The sequence below is a fragment of the Marmota marmota genome, unplaced genomic scaffold, assembly GCF_001458135.2.
Source record: "Marmota marmota marmota unplaced genomic scaffold, marMar, whole genome shotgun sequence".
NCBI lineage: Eukaryota > Metazoa > Chordata > Mammalia > Rodentia > Sciuridae > Marmota > Marmota marmota.
Window position 1 is genome coordinate 2,536,051 of NW_026000108.1, and position 18,893 is coordinate 2,554,943.

The window sequence follows — 18,893 nt, forward strand, 5'->3', positions numbered from 1 at the left end:
CGGCTGTTCCTGGGCCGCCGCCCGCGCCTCCTTTGTTCCCGCGCCTACGGGAACTCGCGCGGCCCGGGGCGCGCGGGGCCGGGGCGGCGGCCGCGGGCCTCAGCAGGGGGGTCCCGCCGGCCCGACGGGGAGCGCTTCCGAGTTGGGGCCCGGCCGGGGGCGGGGGACCGGGACTGGGCCGTGCGGGGTGGAACGCGGCCCGGAAGCTGGCCGGGCTTCAGCGCTGGGGTCCGGTCCGGAGTCTCGTCGGACTTAGCGGGCGGCCGCATTGTTTGGGCAGCGGCGGTCTCCAGGGACCCAACTCTGCAAGTGCACTGCAGGAACGCAGGTCAGCCGTCGCGAGGCTGGGGACTGCGGCGTGCACCGAGGGGCTCAGTGCGGCCGTGTGGCAGAGGGGGCTCAGAGTGGTGGGGCAGTGCAGTGAGAAGGGGCTCAGAGTGGGGTAGTGCAGACAGAAAGTTGTGGAGTGTAGACAGAGGGGTCTCAGAGTTGTGGAGTGGCTCAGAGTTGTGGAGTACACACAGAGTCAGTCCCAGACTTTTGGAGTGTAGTTGGGGAGCTGGCCCACTGTTGGACCATCTGGCCTCTCACCTTCCTGGCCAATTTGCTCAGGATGTGCCCTTGGGCTGGTGGTCAGCTCTTGTGTACCTCCATTTCCTCTTTGGCCTGCTTGTGGGGCTGCTCCAGGGTTGGGAGGCTCTGTCCCACCTGCAGCATGGTCCTGTCAGTTATTTTCATAGCAGCACCTTAGGGCTCTGTGGCTGGGCTTCCTTCCCGGGCAGGCAGTGGCAGGCAGTTGGCTGGCAATTCACAGAGAAGAGGCACATGCACAGGGCAGGCTGTGGTGCCTAAGGAGGGTGGCTGGTGGCAGGAGACCACCTTAAGAAAAGTCTTGGAAACCTTGAAGGGAGTTGAGACTTGTACCCAGAAGTGATGTGGGGAGGGCAAAACTGATTCTAAACTGGAGAGACTGTGTTTACATCTTTAGAAACATTGGGAGCTTTCTCCCCCTGAAAAATTGGAATAAAAATGTGCACCTTTCCCAGTGGTTTGGTGGACTAGATGAAGGATATCAGGTGCACAGGGCTGACACAGGACCTGAGTTTTAGGAGCACTTCAAATGGAGAAGCCATGCTGACTGAGGGGCAGGGCTTAGGCAGGGTCAGTGGGGCAGGTGTCCCTACACACCTGTGGATGGTGAGGGCGGGTGCATGTGGGTCTGGGTCTTCTTTTTTTTTTTTTAATATATTTTTTTTAGTTGTAGTTGGACACAATATCCCCATCTTATTTATTTATTTATTTCTATGTGGTGCTGAGGATCGAACCCCTTACACTTGCTAGGGGAGTGCTCTACCACTGAGCCATAACCTCTGCCCCTGGTCTTCTTTGAAAGCTGCAAGTCCAGACTTTGCTGTGATATCTCTTGAGGCTGGAACCTACTCTCAGCCAGGTTCAGACTGTAGCCTAAGTGACTGAAGACAAGCAGGGAGGCTTCTGTGACAGAGGAGCAGAGGCAGGCAAGACAGGGCAGTGAGGTGGGCAAAACCAAGGGATGAGGAAAGGCTCCTGACTTGGGCTGGAGGTGTGGGGGGTTGGGAGAGGGCAAGGGTTGGTGCCAGAGGGTGCCAAGGTGCATTGTCATGGGGAGGGTCAGCAGGTGATGAGGGAGGCACTGCCTGGGTCCTGCATGCTGTAGGGGAGGGGATCCAGGGGCGGGGCTGGCTCACTTTTTGCCCTCTATTTTAGAGTAGGGTCTCATAGAGGAAGGGGCTGTTGCCAGCATGAGAGGCTGTGGCGCTGGATGTTGGGACGGTGTGGTCCTGGAGATGGAGGCCTGGAGGCGTTGGCTGGGTCCCAGCAAGCCTGGCTGCCATAGGCAGGGACATATGGGAAATCTGGAGGTGGAGATTGAGGGAGTCAAGGCTGTGCTGAGTCTCAGCTCTCAGAGTAAGGAAGGAAGGAAAGTCTCAGCTTATCTCCTGGGAAGGTTGGGGCTGTGGGTTTCTGATCCATTGTTTTTTATTTTTATTGGTTTATTGGTCATCTGGAGTGGGCCAAGCAAAGCGTTGTGCTGAGAGAGAAGCGCTGTACAGGTTAGTTGTTAAGTTACCTGGAGCTTTCTGGGCAGCTGGCGCACACAACATGGTGCAGGCTTGGAAGTTTTGCGCTTCATTTGAATTTGTGGAATTCCTGTAAACATTTTGTTTACTTTGTAATTAGCACTTGAATTAGTTTGCTGTTGCTATAGTAAAGCACCACAGACTTAGTTGCTTAAAACAACAGAAACTTGTTGGCCAGAAGTCGGAGCTTGTCTCCCAGGCACTTCCCCTGGCTCTGGGAGAACCCCTCTGTTTTCCTCTTCATGGCTGGAGGCTGGCCTCATTTCTGGGCTCATGGCTGCTTTGTGTCACGTGGCCTTCTCTTCTGTTTTTTGCTTTCCCTCTGCCTTGGTCCTGTCAGGATGCTGGGATTGCATTTAGGACAACTGGATAATATAGGATCCACTCGCCATCTTAGGATCCTTAATTTATTCCCATTTGCAAGGTCTCTGTTGTCCTAAGAGGGAACATTCACAGTCTCAGGGAATCAGGACCTGGGTATCTTTTTTTAATAACCACTTTTATATATTATATGTATTTATTTTTATGTGGATTGAACCCAGGGCCTCACGCTTGTTAGGCAAGTGCTCTGCCATTGAGCCACAACCCCAGCCCAAGGACCTGGGTATCTTTAAGGCTCCTGTTTAGCCCCACTCATCGCTCCTGATGCCATTTTGAATGTTCCTGTGGTTTTCCCTCTTCTGTGTGGAGGGTGCATGGTCTCACTTGCTTTCCTCAGATTGCATGGGTCTGCCAAGGGCCCTGCCACACCTGCACTGCCCTGCCCTTGAGGGGAAGCTGGATCCTTCTTGGAAACTGGTGTCTTAGGAAGATAAACCTTGTTTGGGACGCGAGTTCCAACTGTGAGGGTCCCTGCAGTGATCTGACTGCTCTTTTGGGATGTGGCAGGGACCGTCTCCTTTGGCAAGCTGATGAAAACAATCCTCTTCCTTCAAAAATGAGCTCTTTCCCCGGGCATGTGCAACTTGACCTATGATTTTCAGGGAGCACTATTTCAGAAGCTCCCCAGAGTCATCCATGGAGGTGCTGGTGTGGGCTCTGGGCAGGAGCCCTGGTTGGAGGCCCTTTCCCTGTATTTTTTAAGGTCTGCTGTTAAAGGAATGAGAAAGGAGCACGCGGTATGGCCTTTCTATTTTTTTTTTTCCTCTTTCCTTTTCCATGGCCCTGCTGTCCCCAACCCTGTACTCTTGGGGGTGTTCCGATGTGCTCCCTTCCCCATCTTTCTCCTCATTCATGCAGTCTTGAGAGGTACACACTGAGGACAGGCACACGCTACATGCCACTTACATATATTTTTCTGCTTTCTGTGTGTCACTGAGCAGCAATTTGGGTTTTCTTTGCAGGACACTTGGCAGAAAGCTGAGTTCCTGGATTGAAAATCAAATGTTATTGTTCTGTGTCACTTGCCCCAGCCCCCAGAGATGCTGTTCTGTCCTTTGATATCTCCTGGGCTTCGAGCTGCCCTTGTAGAATTTACTTGAGACTTATCTTTTGCTTCCTCTCACAGGTGGAAGGAAACATTAGCTCTCTGCCCACCCTCCTTTCCCCTGTGTCCCATCTGTATCATATCACCTCTTTTGGTGAAGTTAGCCACCATCACCCACATCTTCATGACTCTTAAGGACTGCTCATTCCTGAGCGGAGCAGGACCCTGGAGCACAGTTTTCTTTGCACATAGCCCTGTGCGTGTGTGTGGCCAGCACTGATCTGTCAGAGCTGGTTTTCCTCATATCCCCACACTAGCCACCCACTGCTTGTGTTGCTGGGAGACCCTTCCTGTTGCAGTCTGTCCTGATTTCTTGGAGACCTTTGCCCACCTGTCACCTGGGGTTGCCCTGTGCTCTCTTCCTCCGTGTTGGGTCTCTTTCCTGGATTCCTCTTCTCTGACTTGGCTCACTCATCATTTTGCTGAAGTTCTAGTCTTTTGATACCCAAGAAATACCACATAGATTTTTTTTTGTTCTTGATTTCAAAAACATGTTTATTTTACTCTTCAGTTACCTTTTAGTTTATCTGGGTATAGAATTCTAGATGGGGCTGGGGATGTAGCTCAAGCGATAGTGCACTCGCCTGGCATGTGCGGGGTGCTGGGTTCGATCCTCAGCGCCACATAAAAGTAAAATAAAGATGTTGTGTCCACCGAAAACTAAAAAATAAATATTAAAAAATTTAGAAAAAAAAAAAAGAGTTCTAAATGGATGGCTGTCTCTCAGGATTTTGAAAGTGTTGCTTCACCATCTCAGCTACCTCCTTTCTGAATTGCTTCTCACTCTGTAGTATGCCCTACCTTCCCAAACTCCATTCTCCGACTCTTTAAGCTGGGGGTGATTGTGACTTTTTATTTGGGCTCCAGTTGTTTGTACAAACATATCTTACCTGTGTAGCCCTCTTTTTGGAGATAACTCCCTTCTAGTCCCTGCCCGATTTCATAGTGTTCTTGGACCTTTTTTTTTTTTTTTTTTGTGGTGCTGGGGATTGAACCCAGGGCCTTGCGCATGTGAGGCAAGAAGTCTATCACCTCAGCTATATCCCCAGCCCACTCTTGGACCTTTTAAGTACACCTTTGTGTCACTTAAAGGGAGACATTCTGAGAAGCAGGTTGTTGGGTGACGTGTCCTACAAACATCATAGCGTATACCTTCATCAACTGAGTCAGCTACCATGTCACTTGGTGCTTTAATCTTATGAACTACTGTTGTAGCCTTGTATTGACTGAGACATTGTTATGCAATGTGTGATTGTGGTTGGTTTATGTATTTTAGCCCTGGTTTGAAATTGGTGTAGCAGCATGGGAGAATGCGTGAAAATTTGTCAACTTACTAATAGACCTCTTGGCATTTTGGTTAGTAGCCAGGCCTTGGTCTTTGGCAGTTTTCTTGTTTCATACTTGGAAAGCCAAACTGGGAATTATGCTGCTCTTGCTCTTGGCTTGACTTCTAGGTCCGAAGTGGGGTCAGAGTGCCTTCCCAGGTGTGGGTGGATCTGACTAGTGGCACTATGCATTCTTGTCTCCTTAAGGATAGGAACTGTGGGTGGTTCTTTGCCTTTCCAGAGGCAGACAGCCCTTGGGCTCTGGCTCTGTCCAGGCTTGCTGAGAGCTGAAGGGGAGACACAGTCAGTACCTTTAGATACCCTGTCTACACCTGCCCTCATCACCTGTCTTACCTTGGACAAGCTACTTTCCCATGCCACAGTTCCTGCCTGTAAAGGAGGGCAGGCGTGGTGTTGCATTCCTCTAGTCTCAGCTACTTGAAAGGCACAAGCAGGAGAAGCGCTTGAGTCCAGGAGTTTGAGGCCAGCTGAGCAGCAGAGCAAGACCCGGTTCTAAGGGGTGGGAGGGAGGTCCGAAAGAGGGTTAATAATAAGGCCTCAGTGGGGATTAAATGGGTAATGTGTGGAAGATGGCAGGGGTAGGGCTGACACCCAGGGAGTTCTTGGAAGGCTTCTGCTGTGGTGCCAACACTGGGAGTGGGCATGCCCTCCAGGGTTCCTGGGCCTTTGCTGAGCTCCTTGGTGTCAGGGAGCTCCTAGGTGCCATGCTGTGGGAGATGGCAATGGGTGTGACTGTCCAGAGCTGCAGCCCAGGGAGCATTTTCCCAGGGAGGCACTTTGGGATGAGGTGCCAGACTGCCACTAGCCAGAGCCCCTACTATGCTAGGCACCTGGAGTCCAGCCCTGGGGGGAGTCAGAGCCACACCACTGCTGTGGACTTAGGAGTTAGCAGCTGGGTGGCTTCCTTACTGTGGGGGTTAGCAGTTGGTCCAGGAGCGGGGGAACCCCCTGAGTTCATCCCTCATATGAGTTTCCTGCATCTTTTGTCAGGAGGTATCAGGAACTGGAGGCTTAATCAGCAGAACCTACCTCATCCTAGTTCTGAAGGTCAAAGGTGTCCACAAGGTCATTCTCTCTCTGAAGGCTTGAGGGAGGACCCTTCCTGCCTCTTCCAGCTCCAAGTGCCTCTAGGTATCCTTCGGCTTGTGCTTGCAGTTTTCCAGTCTCTGCCTCTGTCTCCACGTGGCATTCTCAGTGAGGCCTCCCTCTGCTTCCTCTTAATATACTTGTGATTGCGTTTAGTGCCATCCTGGATAACCCATGATTATCGCCACTTCTCAGGATCCTTGACTTAATCCCAGCTGAAAGACTGTTTTCAAATACTGTCACAGTTCATCCCACTACTCTGCTTGGACTGGATCATAGTGGGACAGGCCTCTTGCCTAAGGAGCCTCCTCTGGCCACCCATGTCTCTTGCTCCCATGGGGTCTTGCTGTGTGTGCTGGACAAGCTCACAGCTTATCCTGCACATGCTTGATGGTGCTTTGTATGTTTGCAAAGATCTTATTGCTGTCTTGAGAGCAAGTAAGATGCTGAGAGCTAGGGAGTCCCTTGACTTCTGAAGGCCCCAGGTGAATAGTGGCAGCACCTGTTTTCCCCTGGGATTGGTAGGGGTGACTAGGTGCAGGCGGACGGGTGGATTGCTAGGTGGTAGGAGGCCTCAGGTGAGACCCTTGTATTGATGAGAATAGCTGATTGGCGTCTCTCCTGGACACTGGGCTGAGGAGAGGAGGCTGTGGTGGTGGCTTTGCCTGCTCCTGTCCTGTGCTCACCACCATGCACTTTGTGCAAGGAAGCAGGTGGGAGGCGAGCAGTGAGATTCCCAGACAGGGGTGATGGGGAAGAGGCATTGCAGCCTTGGAGCACAGCCTTGACCCTGGACAGCTGGACTTGCGGGAGGAAATCCTACTGCTCACACTTACACTAAAGGGCTATTAATCGTCTATCTGAAATCAAATGTGACAGCACAGCCTGTGTTTTTGTTTGCTAAATCCATCAACTCTATGTATAGTCCTGTTTTTCACAGGTCTGAAAACCACAAATAGAAATAAAGTACAAGCAGACAATCAAATAAAAACAAACAGGAAAAATTGGGATGGTTTACTTTTCAGTATTTCAAAGATTTTGAAATAGTATTTGTTTCTGGGATCAAAAGTAGCACTGTGGTGCCCTCAGCTGTAGAGACCATGTCCTGAAAAAACAGTGGCTTCAGCATGTCTCTGTCTGTCCTGAAGCTTGGTGGTTGCCAAGCTGAGGCCCAGGCAAGTGCAAGGGGCTGGCAGGGGTGCTCATGCCAGCATGGGCCCTGGCTGGCTGGGGTGGATAGGAGTTGGGAGCCTGCTGCAGCCTTGGTGTGTGAGCCGGGTCTGTGTGCTGCAGCCTCTGCAGTGGGAACTTCTGAACTTCACAGGATTCTGAGGTCTTGGGACCTTTGTGGCTGGTGTCCTAAAGTGACCAGATCTTCTGGTTTCTTGTGGCTGACAGCTCCTGTTCCTGCCCACAGGAATGGGTCCTCGCACTCTTGAGGGTATCTGTGTGTACCCACAGCACTGAAGTGGAGAGCTGGAGGCAGTGGTTCAAAGCCACACACAGCGAAGCACAGTGCAGGCCCTGGTCTGCAGGCAGGTGCTCAGCAGGGTGTGGAGAGAAAGGGAGGTGGAGGTGGGGGTCTCCGGGAGAGGGTGCAGCTGAGCTGGGGTGCTAGGGTGCTGGGGAGGAGGAAGAGGGATAGTTTCAGAAGTCATGCAAACGATGCCCTCCTGCTCGTCCCTGCCTGTAGTCATTGGGCATTATGGTCTCGGCCTGTTCGTCTGTGTTCCCCAGTGGCTGCTGGACCTGGAGGTGGGGCCATTTCTGGTTGTCTACCTGGCATGGACACAGAAGCCACTCAACAGTTTGACCCAGTGAATGGGCAGAAAAGTCACAGGCCATGAGGAAAGGTCGCTGTGGGAGGCATATGGAGGGTGGGGGTGGCCCAAGGGGGAGAGGCTCTGGGAAGGGTCGATAAGCAGTGGCTATTCACCAGAGAGAAGGTGAGGACAGGGGTGGGTGGTATCAGGTGTGGCCACACTGAAGGAGCAGGCTGAGGACCAGGCCCCCTGGGCCACAGTGAGTGCTGGTTGCCACGGGCCCACCCACCCTCTCCCACTGGCTTTCTCTCCTGGATCCCGTCAGAAGTTCGGCTGCTGTCTGCCTAGCGTGCGCTGCTTTTCTTGCAGTAAAGGAGACCCCCATGAGTCCTTGGTCTGTGGGAAGCAGAACCTAATGTCATTTACCAAGTAGGTCACTGCAGTGTCTTAGGGAGCCCAGCACATGGAGAGTCCTGCAGTGACTGAGGAGAGTCCCGGCTTTTTTTTTGGCAGCAGCACCTGGCCACAGTGGATGCTGGTTTACCCTGTGCGTCTGTCTGTCTCCTGACACTGCAGACGGATGCCATGTGCCGTCCGTGCTGTACGTGTGAACCCAGTCAATATGGGGTCATGTAGTTGGGGTCTTTATTTTTCTAATCGCCAGTTGTCTTGATTTTTATTTCTTTCTGTTGGATCAGGGAGCTTGTACAAGCTTGTTTCTGTCAAATAGTTAGACTTTGGATTTTGCTTGATGTAAACTTTACATTATAAAGCGTTAGAATCACTCAAGGAGATGTAAAATTTGAATGTTTTTGAACCAGAAAAACAGAACTTTGTAATTTAAGATAGTATCTTTTCTGCTAAATCTGGACTTTCTTCACCCAAAGAAAAGTGCTGGTGGGTTGGAGCTGGTGAGGCTTCCTGGAGTAGTGCTGGAGTCCTGTCTCCACAAACCCTGCATGCTGGGCCTCCACCAGGGCCCTGGGCACTCGGGAGTCGGCCCCTCCTTGCCTTGGTTCCTGTGCCGCTGGCTCGCTTGACTTGCTCTTGGGGGAGGTGAACAGCAGGGAGCTGAGCCCCCTGAGGAACAAGCAAAGCCACCCGTGATGTGCTGTGGATGAGGTTAGAGGGGCCAGCTAAGCTTGGCCAGTGCTTCCGCTTTCGGTGTGGATGAGTGCGCCGTCAGTGTAACTGCTTCTTTGCTGTGTTATTTTCTGAATTCCACTCCCTTTGGTGTCCCTGGGCTTTAACAGTGGCAAAATATTCCCAGAGAAGCAAGACCTGCTTAAGGCTACCTGTCTTTAGTTTCTCTCTCTCTCTTATCTCATTCTTGAATTCATGTTTTCCATGCTTCGTGGTCTGAGAACTGCTTTACTGTTTGGGTGAGTTCTTTTCTTTCTTTTTGGCAGTGCTGGGGATTGAACCTAGGGCCTTGTGCATGGGAGGCAAGCATTCTATGAACTGAGCTACTTCCCCAGCCCCTGGGTGAGTTCTTTTCTAAACATGAGTCTCCATGCTTCTCTTTAGCCGTGGCGGGAGGATGTCTGATTGGAACTGACTTGGACAGGGCGGATGGGGCTTGCTCTGGGAGACCGGGATTGATGCACTTGACACACGTGTCCCTGGCACTTGGCCTGGACTGTTAAAGCCTAAGAACTGAAAGTTTTAAAAGACCCACACAGGGACCTTCCCGGTGGGTGTGCTGCATGGAGCACTGCATGTGGTGCTCTTCTGCTGGCCTACTCCCAGACCCGGTCACACATGTTCTGCTTGGAGATATGAATTTGTCAAGGATATTAGCCCAACCCCAAGAAACAGGGAGTAATTTCCTCCCTCCCTCCCTCCCTCCCTCCCTCCCTTCCTTCCTTCCTTCCTTTTGAACCCAGGGCCTTGTGCATGCGAGGCAAGCACTCTACCACCTGAGCTACATCCCCACCCCTGGAGGGAGTAATTCTTGTTGGTAGAGATTCTCGGGGAGCTTGGTGCGTTTGCCCATGTGCTTGGCCTAGGGTGTGCTGTGCATTGGTTTTCTTTTTGGTCGAATGGGATGCACACTCAGGTGGTGAGGCTGAGATTGGGGTCAACCAGGCAGCTAGCCAGAGGCACATCCTGGGCCACATCTTCCACTCTGTCGTTGGTTTGTTTCTGGTGCATGCAGCATGGTGTCCTTGGTCATCACAATACAGACATGATTTTGGGGAATGCTTTTTTATTTTTTAAAATTAGAACTTTATAGTTATACATTATACGTAGTAGTTAGGTTCATCCCAATAAACTCTTACATGCATGGTATTCAATTTCAGTTCATGATCTCCTCTTCTCTCCCTTGGGAGAGCGCTTTTGAAAATACCCAATTATGCATTGCTACCTAGAAAGAAATACACTATTTTTATGTGTTTATAGTAGGAATGGTAGCATACCCAATGATAATATTCATATTTTGCATTGCAAGCTGCATGATCTACTTCTACACAATTTGTCCACAAAGAGCAACTTCTAGCAGCCAGTGCTCATTAGCTCACAGTGTAGTGGTCAGAGATCTCCATGTGGCCTTGGTGAGGCTATGGTCAAGGTGATGGCCAGGCGGTAGTGGACAGGAGCCCTTGCAAGCTCACTTTGTGGCTGTTGGCGGTGACAGGAGACCTGCCTCTGGGGTTGCTGTTGGCAGTCGTCCTGCCTCGTTGGCTCCTGGAAAGGCGTCTGTTCCTTGTCATGCAGGTGTCTTATTAAGGCCACTCAGAGCCCTTTGGGTGAGGGAGAGGATGAGCAAGACAAAAGCCACAGTCCTCCTGTAACCTGATCTTGTGAGGGACGTCTTATCACAAGATAAGATGGCTTCCTTCAGCTTGTTGCTAGGTCGGCCTGTACCCCAGGGGAGGGCTGCCAAGGGCACGATAGCCCTCTTCACTGCTGGTCCCTCCCGTGTACCAAGCACGCTCCCTTGGGCCCTGCCCTGAGCTCAGCTCAGTCTGCTCAGGAGTGGATGGGGTGCCTGGCTCTGTAGATGAAACTGAGGTGAGTTATCAGCCCACCCACCCACACCCAGGATGCAGTCATGGTGGAGACAGAATACCAGTGGAGACCTTGATGCTCAAGTGAGGCACAGTGGGAGGTCAACAGGAGTTGGGGTACAGGGATCCTGAAATCCAGACTCGCTCGTTGGAAGTCCCTTAGACCTCAAGGTTTGTGAATAGTAGCCCCCACCCAGCCTTCTGTCTTTCTGGTTCCCCTCTCCCAGCTGTCCTGCCGCCTCCTCAGAGATAGTACCTGTTTGCAACTGAGCCGTTTTCCCAGCCTGCTCTCTGCCAGGAGAATTTTCAGGAGTCAGGGGCTGCTTTCTTCTGGTGCCACTCCTGACCCCTCACTTACAGCTGGCAGGGTCTCTGCAGACATGGGTTTTTCCAACAACCTTATAGGTCTCCCACAGATTTCCTTGGCGACACTCTATCAGGCCAAAGCTATGCCCTGGACTCTCCTCCAGATAAGCTCTCTGCACGTGGCTCCTGCAGGGAGGAACAGTACCCGTGAGCTTCCTGTAGGCCCCACTGGTGATGTCCTTCTCAGCTTGTGCTCCTCACAGTGCTCTGCTACCCTGAAGGAAGGGCTTTCCTTGGACAAGGCCTGCTAGAGCATGAGGGCCATGGAGGCCATGGGCCATTCAGAGCAGGGGTCGGATGGCAGAGGTAGATGACAGTAACGTGCATCTAGAGAACATGTGGACAGGAGGAGATGTGCAGGTGTGCTTCCCAGGGGGATGGAAAACAGGTGTGGTAACAGGTCATCTTTGCTCAGGGTCCCCTCTCCTGTGCCTTTGAAATTCTGTTGTGTGATTGGGTTTTAACTGGGGGCTTCTGCCCTGCCTTGCTTATCCATCTAGGGTGTCACCTGCTCCTCTGTTTCTGGGAAGGCAGTGCTGTCCGCACATGTGGGTCACATGCAGTCGGCAGCAAGGCAACCCAGTGGGGCAGGGGAGTGGTCTGGCTGGCTGCCCCAGCCCTGTAGCACTCTGCTGTGTGCTGGCTGGAAGCATCCTGGGGTGGGGTGGATGGGATCCACGGCTCCCTTGCTGGTTATCCTGGCAGGTGGGCTGGCAGCATCTGTTGGGTTCAGCTAGGTAAAGGGATTAGGGGTGGTGGGTGGGGTTTGAGGATAGAGAGTGAAGGTGGGCCCTAGCTTCCTTTCTTGGAGGTTAGACGTCCCTGTTGCTGTAGGCTCCTGGGAAATGTTCCCTGGTGGGCTCTCATCAGTCTTCTCGTGTTTGGTTCCCCCTCCAGCCTTTCACTGTTTTCGGAGTGTTGCTGTCAACTTGTGAGCTGGGAGCCCTGTGCTCCCTGCTCCCTGCTCCCAGCCTCATGTCCATCAGGCGCAGGCTCTCCCATGGTGACCATGTAGTCCCCACCAACCTTTGGTACTGGGCCATGGCCTTTTGTGAGCCTCCCGCACACAGATCGTGAGGGGTGGGTCCCCTGAGGAAAGTCTGCTGTAGCTCACAGCCTTGGAGGTCCCAGTCGGTGGCTATTGGGTGCCACTGCTTTTGGATCTGTGGCGAGGCAGCACATCCTGGCAGGGAGCGTGATGGAGCAGCGCTGTCTGCCTGGTGTGTCTGGAGGCAAAGAGACAGGAAGGGGCTGAGGTCCCAGCACTCCTCTAAGGACACACCCCAATGGCTTCACTTTTTCTTGCTAGGCTCTACCTCCTGAAGGTTCCACCACCTCCCAGTAGCACCATGGGCTGGTGGTCAAGCCTTTCCCACATGGGCCTTTGGATCCAGACTGTAATGTGGACAAAAATAATAACTTCTGTCACATGGAGAGATCTAAGAACATTGCAGCTTAACTGGTTCTTGGAACACCCCTTCAATCCCTGGCTCAACAGCTGCAGATAGAGTACTTGCTCAGTGCAGGGATTTGCTCGGCCCCCACACACTGCTGTGGATTCTGTCTCAGTCCCTTTTCCACTGCTGTAATGGAAATACCTGAGGCTGGGTGCTCTGTAAGTTTAAGAGGTTTATTTGACTCACAGTTTTGGAGTATGAAAGTCCAACTTCGAGTGGCCCCATCTGATTGGCCTCTGGTCAGGATCTTCTGACTGTCATAACATGGCAGATGACATCATATGGCAAGAGAGGAAATAGGAGTGGGGACTAGGTTCGCTCTTATGACAAACCTGCTCCCACTCCTGCCTGTGACCCATCACCTCTCACTTGGCCCCACCTTTCAATAACTTTGCCCTGTGGAGTTAGGCTTTAACATGAGTTTTGGTGGGGACAAACCACGTTCAAATTAGAGCAGGTCTCTAGAAACCCTGAGGGGACCACATATGCACATGTGTGTACATCAGGGCAGGGAAGCAGGGCACTGTGATTTGAGCCTGTGGTGGAAGCCCATGTGGAGTGGGGGTGGGAAAACATTGCAGAGGTGAGTGCAGAGGAGGTGGGTGATGGGGTGTGAGCCAGTGGGCTCTCGCCTGGCTTGCTGCCTGGTTCTCACTGTCCACACACTGCCGCCATGTGCTCTACAGCAAGGGCCCTGAGGGCGGGCTGTTGTCCCTGTTGTTTCCCTTGTGCCTAGAAGAGTGCCTGGCACAGAGGAGGTGTTCATACCGATGTGGGGTGGACATGGGCACAACAGCTGGCTGTGTCATTGGAACTCTCTGAAGCGCTCCTGGGCACTGAGGGGGTGGGTGCTGCATTCATACCTAAGAAGCTGTGCCTGACAAGAAGCCCTTTAGAACCACTCTGTCATCTCACATTCCAGGTCTTTAGAGAGGCAGGTGGTACTTTCCCTCCCTGGAGCATCTGGGCCCCATGGGCATGCTGGGGAACTGGGAGCTCAGCAGCACTGTGGGTGCTGATCAGGTTCTTAGAGTTGCACCTCTTGACTGAACTACCTTGAGATCGGTTGGTGTGATCAGGAATCAATAGGAAGACTGTCCTGGAGACAGTGTGTGTGGGCACCTGTCTGTGGCTGCTAAAGGAGGGGCTGTAACCTAGTTGAAGAATTGCTTCTGCTTCATCTGCTGACCCTTGGTGAGGGGCATGGGACAGGGTGTGGTCAAGCTGCGGCAAGCCCCCAGCCCTGTGCCCAAGGGCCAGCACAGTTCAGTGTGGATGAATAAGACAGTGGCATCAGTGGGAGCTCCAGGACGAGAGCAAGTTGGTTCACTGTCTCAGCAGTCTGAGCAGGACAGGTGCAGACACGAGAGGTGCGTCTGGGAGCTTCCCAGCTAGAGGTGGGCAGTTGCACTGAGGCGGGGATGGAAAAGCTGCGTGTCCGGCTGCCCTGCCCTTCAGGAGTTGCTGGAGGTTGGAGGCCTGGGACCGAGCTGGACCATCTGCACTCCTTACCCAGGGGGTCTAGGTGTGAGGTGCCTGGGGCACTGTGGGCTGGACCTGGTGTTTGGGGATGTCCGGGGTGTGGTCCTGCTGAAATTCCCTACCCAGTGCTTCATCCTTTGTCGTCACCCAGCAGACCCTTGGCACCTCATAGGTGGCACCTCTGCTGGGGCCTGGCCTGCGTGTTCTCAGGTGACTTGTGCCCTCTTAGAAGGTCTGTTTTGTGGGACTTTTGCGCTTGGCTCTCTGGATATAGACAGTCCTGCCTGTTCATAGCGCTGGGAGGTAGGCTGTTAATTTTTGGAGCAACTAGTCAGGCAGGTGTTATTGGGCAACCACTGATCATTGTTTATAAGTTCAGTGGTCAGTGGCTCCCAACTGGTCTCCACAGCTATGCAGCCCTGTTCCTCAGGAGCAATCTGCTGCTGGAGTCTTGGCAGAACTGGTGGCTTGTGCCGCTCTTCTGTCCCTGGGGCCTTAATGCAGTGGCCTGTATCCTTGCATTGCAGGGTAGGGAAGGGGTTTCATTCACTGATTGGGATACCCAAACCTTCTTGCATTGTCTCACTTGTGAGCTTTGGGGGACACCTCATCTGAACCATAGCAGAACTCAAAGAATGATTATGAAAATGATCAATGAGTTAGTTCCAAGAGAATAGGGAGAAACTAGTGAATGGATTAAGGAAGTTGGTACAGGAGGTGGATATTGTGGTGGCCTCAAGATTCCTCCACCACTTTTTGGGTTTTTCTTTCTCTCAGCGCTCTCTCTCTCTCTCTCTCTCTCTCTCTCTCTCTCTCTCAGCTCTCTCTCTCTCTTTCTCTTTTTAAGTCAAATGAGGCCAAATATCCTACCAAATGCTAGAAACTGGCTTTAATTTTGGCTGCTGCCAGGTTCCCAGGGAGAATTCTGTATTCAGCACATAACCTCAATTTAAATCAGACAGCCCACACCTCCATTCCCAGTTTGGGGAGCCCTCTGACCACCTTTCTAGGTGAACAGATGCCTTCCTTCCCAGGAACTCCCAGGTTGGTCCCCTTGGTCTCCTGTCTCTCTGTAATGTCCCCCACTCCTGGCTCTGGGCTGTGCCTTTTTTTTTAATGTTGTGGTGCTGGTGGTTGAACCCGGGCCTTGTGTGTGCAAAGCAAGCACCTCACCTCCTGAGCTGCACCCCAGCCTGTGTGTGCTTGTGACCTTCCTGCCCTGTGTTTGGATCAGGTGGTCTCTGCTGCGTTGGCTTCTTGTCTGGAGGCCTCTTGGCTTTTTTGTTTTGGTCCTGGGGACTGAACCCAGGAGTGCTGTACCACTGAGCCACATCCCCAGCCCTTTTTATTTTTAACTTTGAGACAGGGCCTCACTAAGTTGCTTAGGGCCTTGCTAAATTGTAAGGCTGGCTTTGAACTCACCTCCTAAGTCGCTGGGATTCCAGGTGTGTGCCACTGTGTCCAGCAATACTTATTTTCTCTCTCTCTCTCTCTCTGTCTCTCTCTCTCTCTCTCTCTCTCTCTCTCTCTCTCTCTGTAGTGGGAGTTGAACTCAGGACCTCATGCATGCCAAGCAAGTCCTTTACCTTCCAGCTACATCCTCAGTCCAGGATGGCCTCTTCTGGAGGCTGTGTCCTCTTGCATCTGCGAGTGCTTAGGCTGGGGAGTGCTCTCTGGGACTTCCCAGGGGCTGGTGCCTTCCTCTCTCCGGGAAGATGACCATCATCCATGGGAACACCAGGGAGGGAGCATTTGGACTCATTTGTGCTGTGTGCTGGCAGGAGATACGCTGAGGGAAAACTGGCCTTGGGTGCCAAGACCCTTCAAGCAATGGGAGAGCTGGGCCCCATGCTAGAAGCCCACCAGAGCAGGAGCAGCAGTAAGACGGGGAGGAGGTGGCGGCAGGTGGCATGGGAAGGGCAGGGAGACTGGATTTAGGAGGTTGGACAGGGTTCATGTTGCTGTGAGGAGAACAGAGAAAGGCCATAAGGGCTGATGGGGTGAGAGAGTGACTTCAGAGGGAACCTAGGGCCCACTGGCCAGATGCCCCACAGCAATATCTGCTCAGTGCAGGACTGGGAAAAGCCATGGTCAGTTCCTACAGGTTGGGGTGTCCTGGGTGGGTGTGAGGGACATGGGGTGGGTAGCAGTGTTCCTAGCTGATGCCTGGGAGGGATGCTAGATTGGGTGAAGGGGGCCTTAGAGTGGGAGAAGTGAAAGGGTCAGTAGGGACCTCAGATGGTCACAGGAAAGCGCACAAGTAGGGTGAGGCTGTGGTCACAGAGTGTGTGGCCATGAGCAGAGGACAGGTCCAGAGGTGGGAGGCTTCCCGAGTGAGGAGGCAGCTGTCTGGGTGGGGTGGGCTGCAAGGCAGGGCCCCAGCCAGGGGCAGGGTGCTTCTGGCAGAAGGTGTTGGTGTAGATGCCTGATGAGGTAACAGCAAGGGGGCAGCAGCACCAGGGTTGGAGCTTAGAAGACTCCTGGGCCATGGGGAGGTGGTCCCTGAGGGTAGGAGCAGGGGACAGGACTTGGGTGGGTGGAGTGGGGGGCTGGGAACGGCTGGGCTGCTCTGTCTGGGGAAATGGGGATTCTGCTGACCTGCAGAAGGGTCAGAAGCAGGTGGGTGGGCTGGTTCTTCCCTCAGGGTCAGAAGTGTCACTTGCCTCCAGGGTTTCTTGTCTGGGCTGAGAGGTCTTTGTAGGGAGGGACTGTGTTCTTCATGTTGCAGCCCCAGGCCTGGCTTAGTGACACCATTGTATGGTAGGTGGCAAGTCTGCTATTGGGAATGTGTGGCCAAGGAGCTGGTCCCCGGGAGATTTAAGAGGACTGTCTGCTGCAGGTGTTTGTGTCTGAAGGGATAAAAGTATGCAGAAGGCATTGAATATCGATGACAGTTAAATGGCCTGGAAGTGGCCTCCTTATCCCTTGGCTGGGGCCTGTCCTGAGACTTAAGAATCTGCCAGATCATCCCCTTTGGCACCATGTCCTGCTGTGTCTTGGCATCCTCCTGGTGGCCTCCTGAAGATGACCTGGTGGTCAGGTCTAGCTGGGCCAGACAGACCTGTCGGGTAGAGATTGAGATTGGGCCTCAATAGTGCTCTTCAGGATGGCCCAGGGATCTGGAGTTAGGATCCAGCTGCTAGATGGGGTGGTAGGGGACAGGGTGGCTGGACACAGGGATGGTCAGTGTCTTCTGTGTGTGGTATGTCCCTGGGGACAGGTGTATGTCTTCCTGGTGTTTGTGTGTTGCCCTATGGGTGTTGGGTAGATGGCCAGGGTCAGCAGCTTTGACCATTGCTGGATGGTGGTCGGGACACGGGTCACAGTTGGAGAAACTGGCTTGATAGCACCTGTGCTGATTGGGCCAGGCTGAGGGGAGGGACCAGGGAAGCTGACGGCACCCTGTGCCTCAGGTCCGATGGCTTCTCTGCTCAGTTGACTCTTGTAGTCTGGTAGAGAAGGAATAGGCCTCCTGTCCCTGGATGAGGTGAGGCTGTGGTCACGGAGTGTGTGGCCATGAGCAGTGTGCGCCAGTGACCAAACTGCAGTCACCCTGGGAGCGGCAGTGGCCTTGGCGTATTGTGTCTGCCGTGGGTTGACTGGATTCTGGGATGTTTTAGGAGGCTGTGTATGCTGTTCCCACCCCTCAGGTGCCGAGACAGCGCAGCTTAGCTGGTGGCTGAAGAGCACAGACGTGCTCTCCTCAGGTCCCAGCTCAGTCCTACCAGGTTGGAGTTAGTGTGGGCAGGGCTGGGCTCCTCATCCCTTGGCCGGGCCCGTCCTGAGATCCCTCCGCCTGCCTGTCCTCTGATGGGCCCTCTGACTCCCCTCATGGAGACCTTGGGATTACATGGGGCCTCTTGAATAATCAGGGGGGTCCCCCATCTCAGACCTTCACTTGATTGCATCTGCAAATCCCGTTGCCATGGGAGGGGATGTGCATGGGCACCGGACATTAGGATGTGGACCTATTGGGGAACGTTATTCAGCTATTGCACCCCTAAAAAGATCCAGCAAAGAGTCCTCAACACACTTATTGATAACTTTACTAAATTTGTTAGCTTCTCTATTTCTTCTTCCATCTTCTTTCTTTTTCTTTTTTTCTGTTCCTGGGGCTGGAACCTCGGCCCTTGTGGCTGCTGTGTCCTCTGCCACTGAGCCACACCCCCAGCCCCAGTAGGTATGTTCTTACTGATGAATACCAGTCAGTTAAATGCTTAGTCCTAACATTTAAATTACTAATTTAGCACCATTTGGATATTAAATAATACAGTATTTGTAAATAAATTGCTTTTTTCACACATACATTTCAAAAAATGATTTTGTTCAGAGGTGCATCCTGAGAGTCCATTGTCACCAGAGGCTGCTCCTGGAAGCATCTGATCATGCTCTTCCACCCTCAGCTGGCTCCCAGCTTCTGTTTATGACTCTGTTACAGGAAACTTTATCCCCAAACACAAGAATCCCTTCTAACAACAGATTTTTAAGTCATGTACCATGTTGTATTCTGGAGCTTCACAAGGTAGCCACTGGCTGTGTTGGTTTTAAAGGGTCTGGTGCGGTGGAGAGTCCTCATGGCGGCTGAGATACATTGAGAACAGGCATGCACGCTGGCTCCCAGCTGGCCTCTGCACCCTGACTGATGAGAGGCCCCTGTACCTTAGCGGTCTGTGTAGATGGTGAGGTTTATGCTGACGCCTGCCCCACTTCTGGGAGTCTGGAGGTTTGGCACAGACCCTCCGAGGTGCCCAGGGGACCAGCCCCAGTGAACTCCCT

General features: G+C 52.8%; 1 protein-coding gene across 3 annotated transcripts in view; it reads left to right on the forward strand.

Moving 5' to 3' along the window:
- The first annotated feature begins 64 nt into the window (after positions 1-64).
- Positions 65-18,893, forward strand: part of Rgs12 (regulator of G protein signaling 12) — a 115,625-nt gene continuing 96,796 nt past the window's right edge. For all 3 annotated transcript variants that reach the window (XM_015481904.2, XM_048784082.1, XM_048784083.1), the window contains exons 1-2: positions 65-328; positions 9,230-9,237. The gene's annotated coding sequence lies outside the window, so the exon portion shown is untranslated. The remainder of the gene's footprint in view (positions 329-9,229; positions 9,238-18,893) is intronic.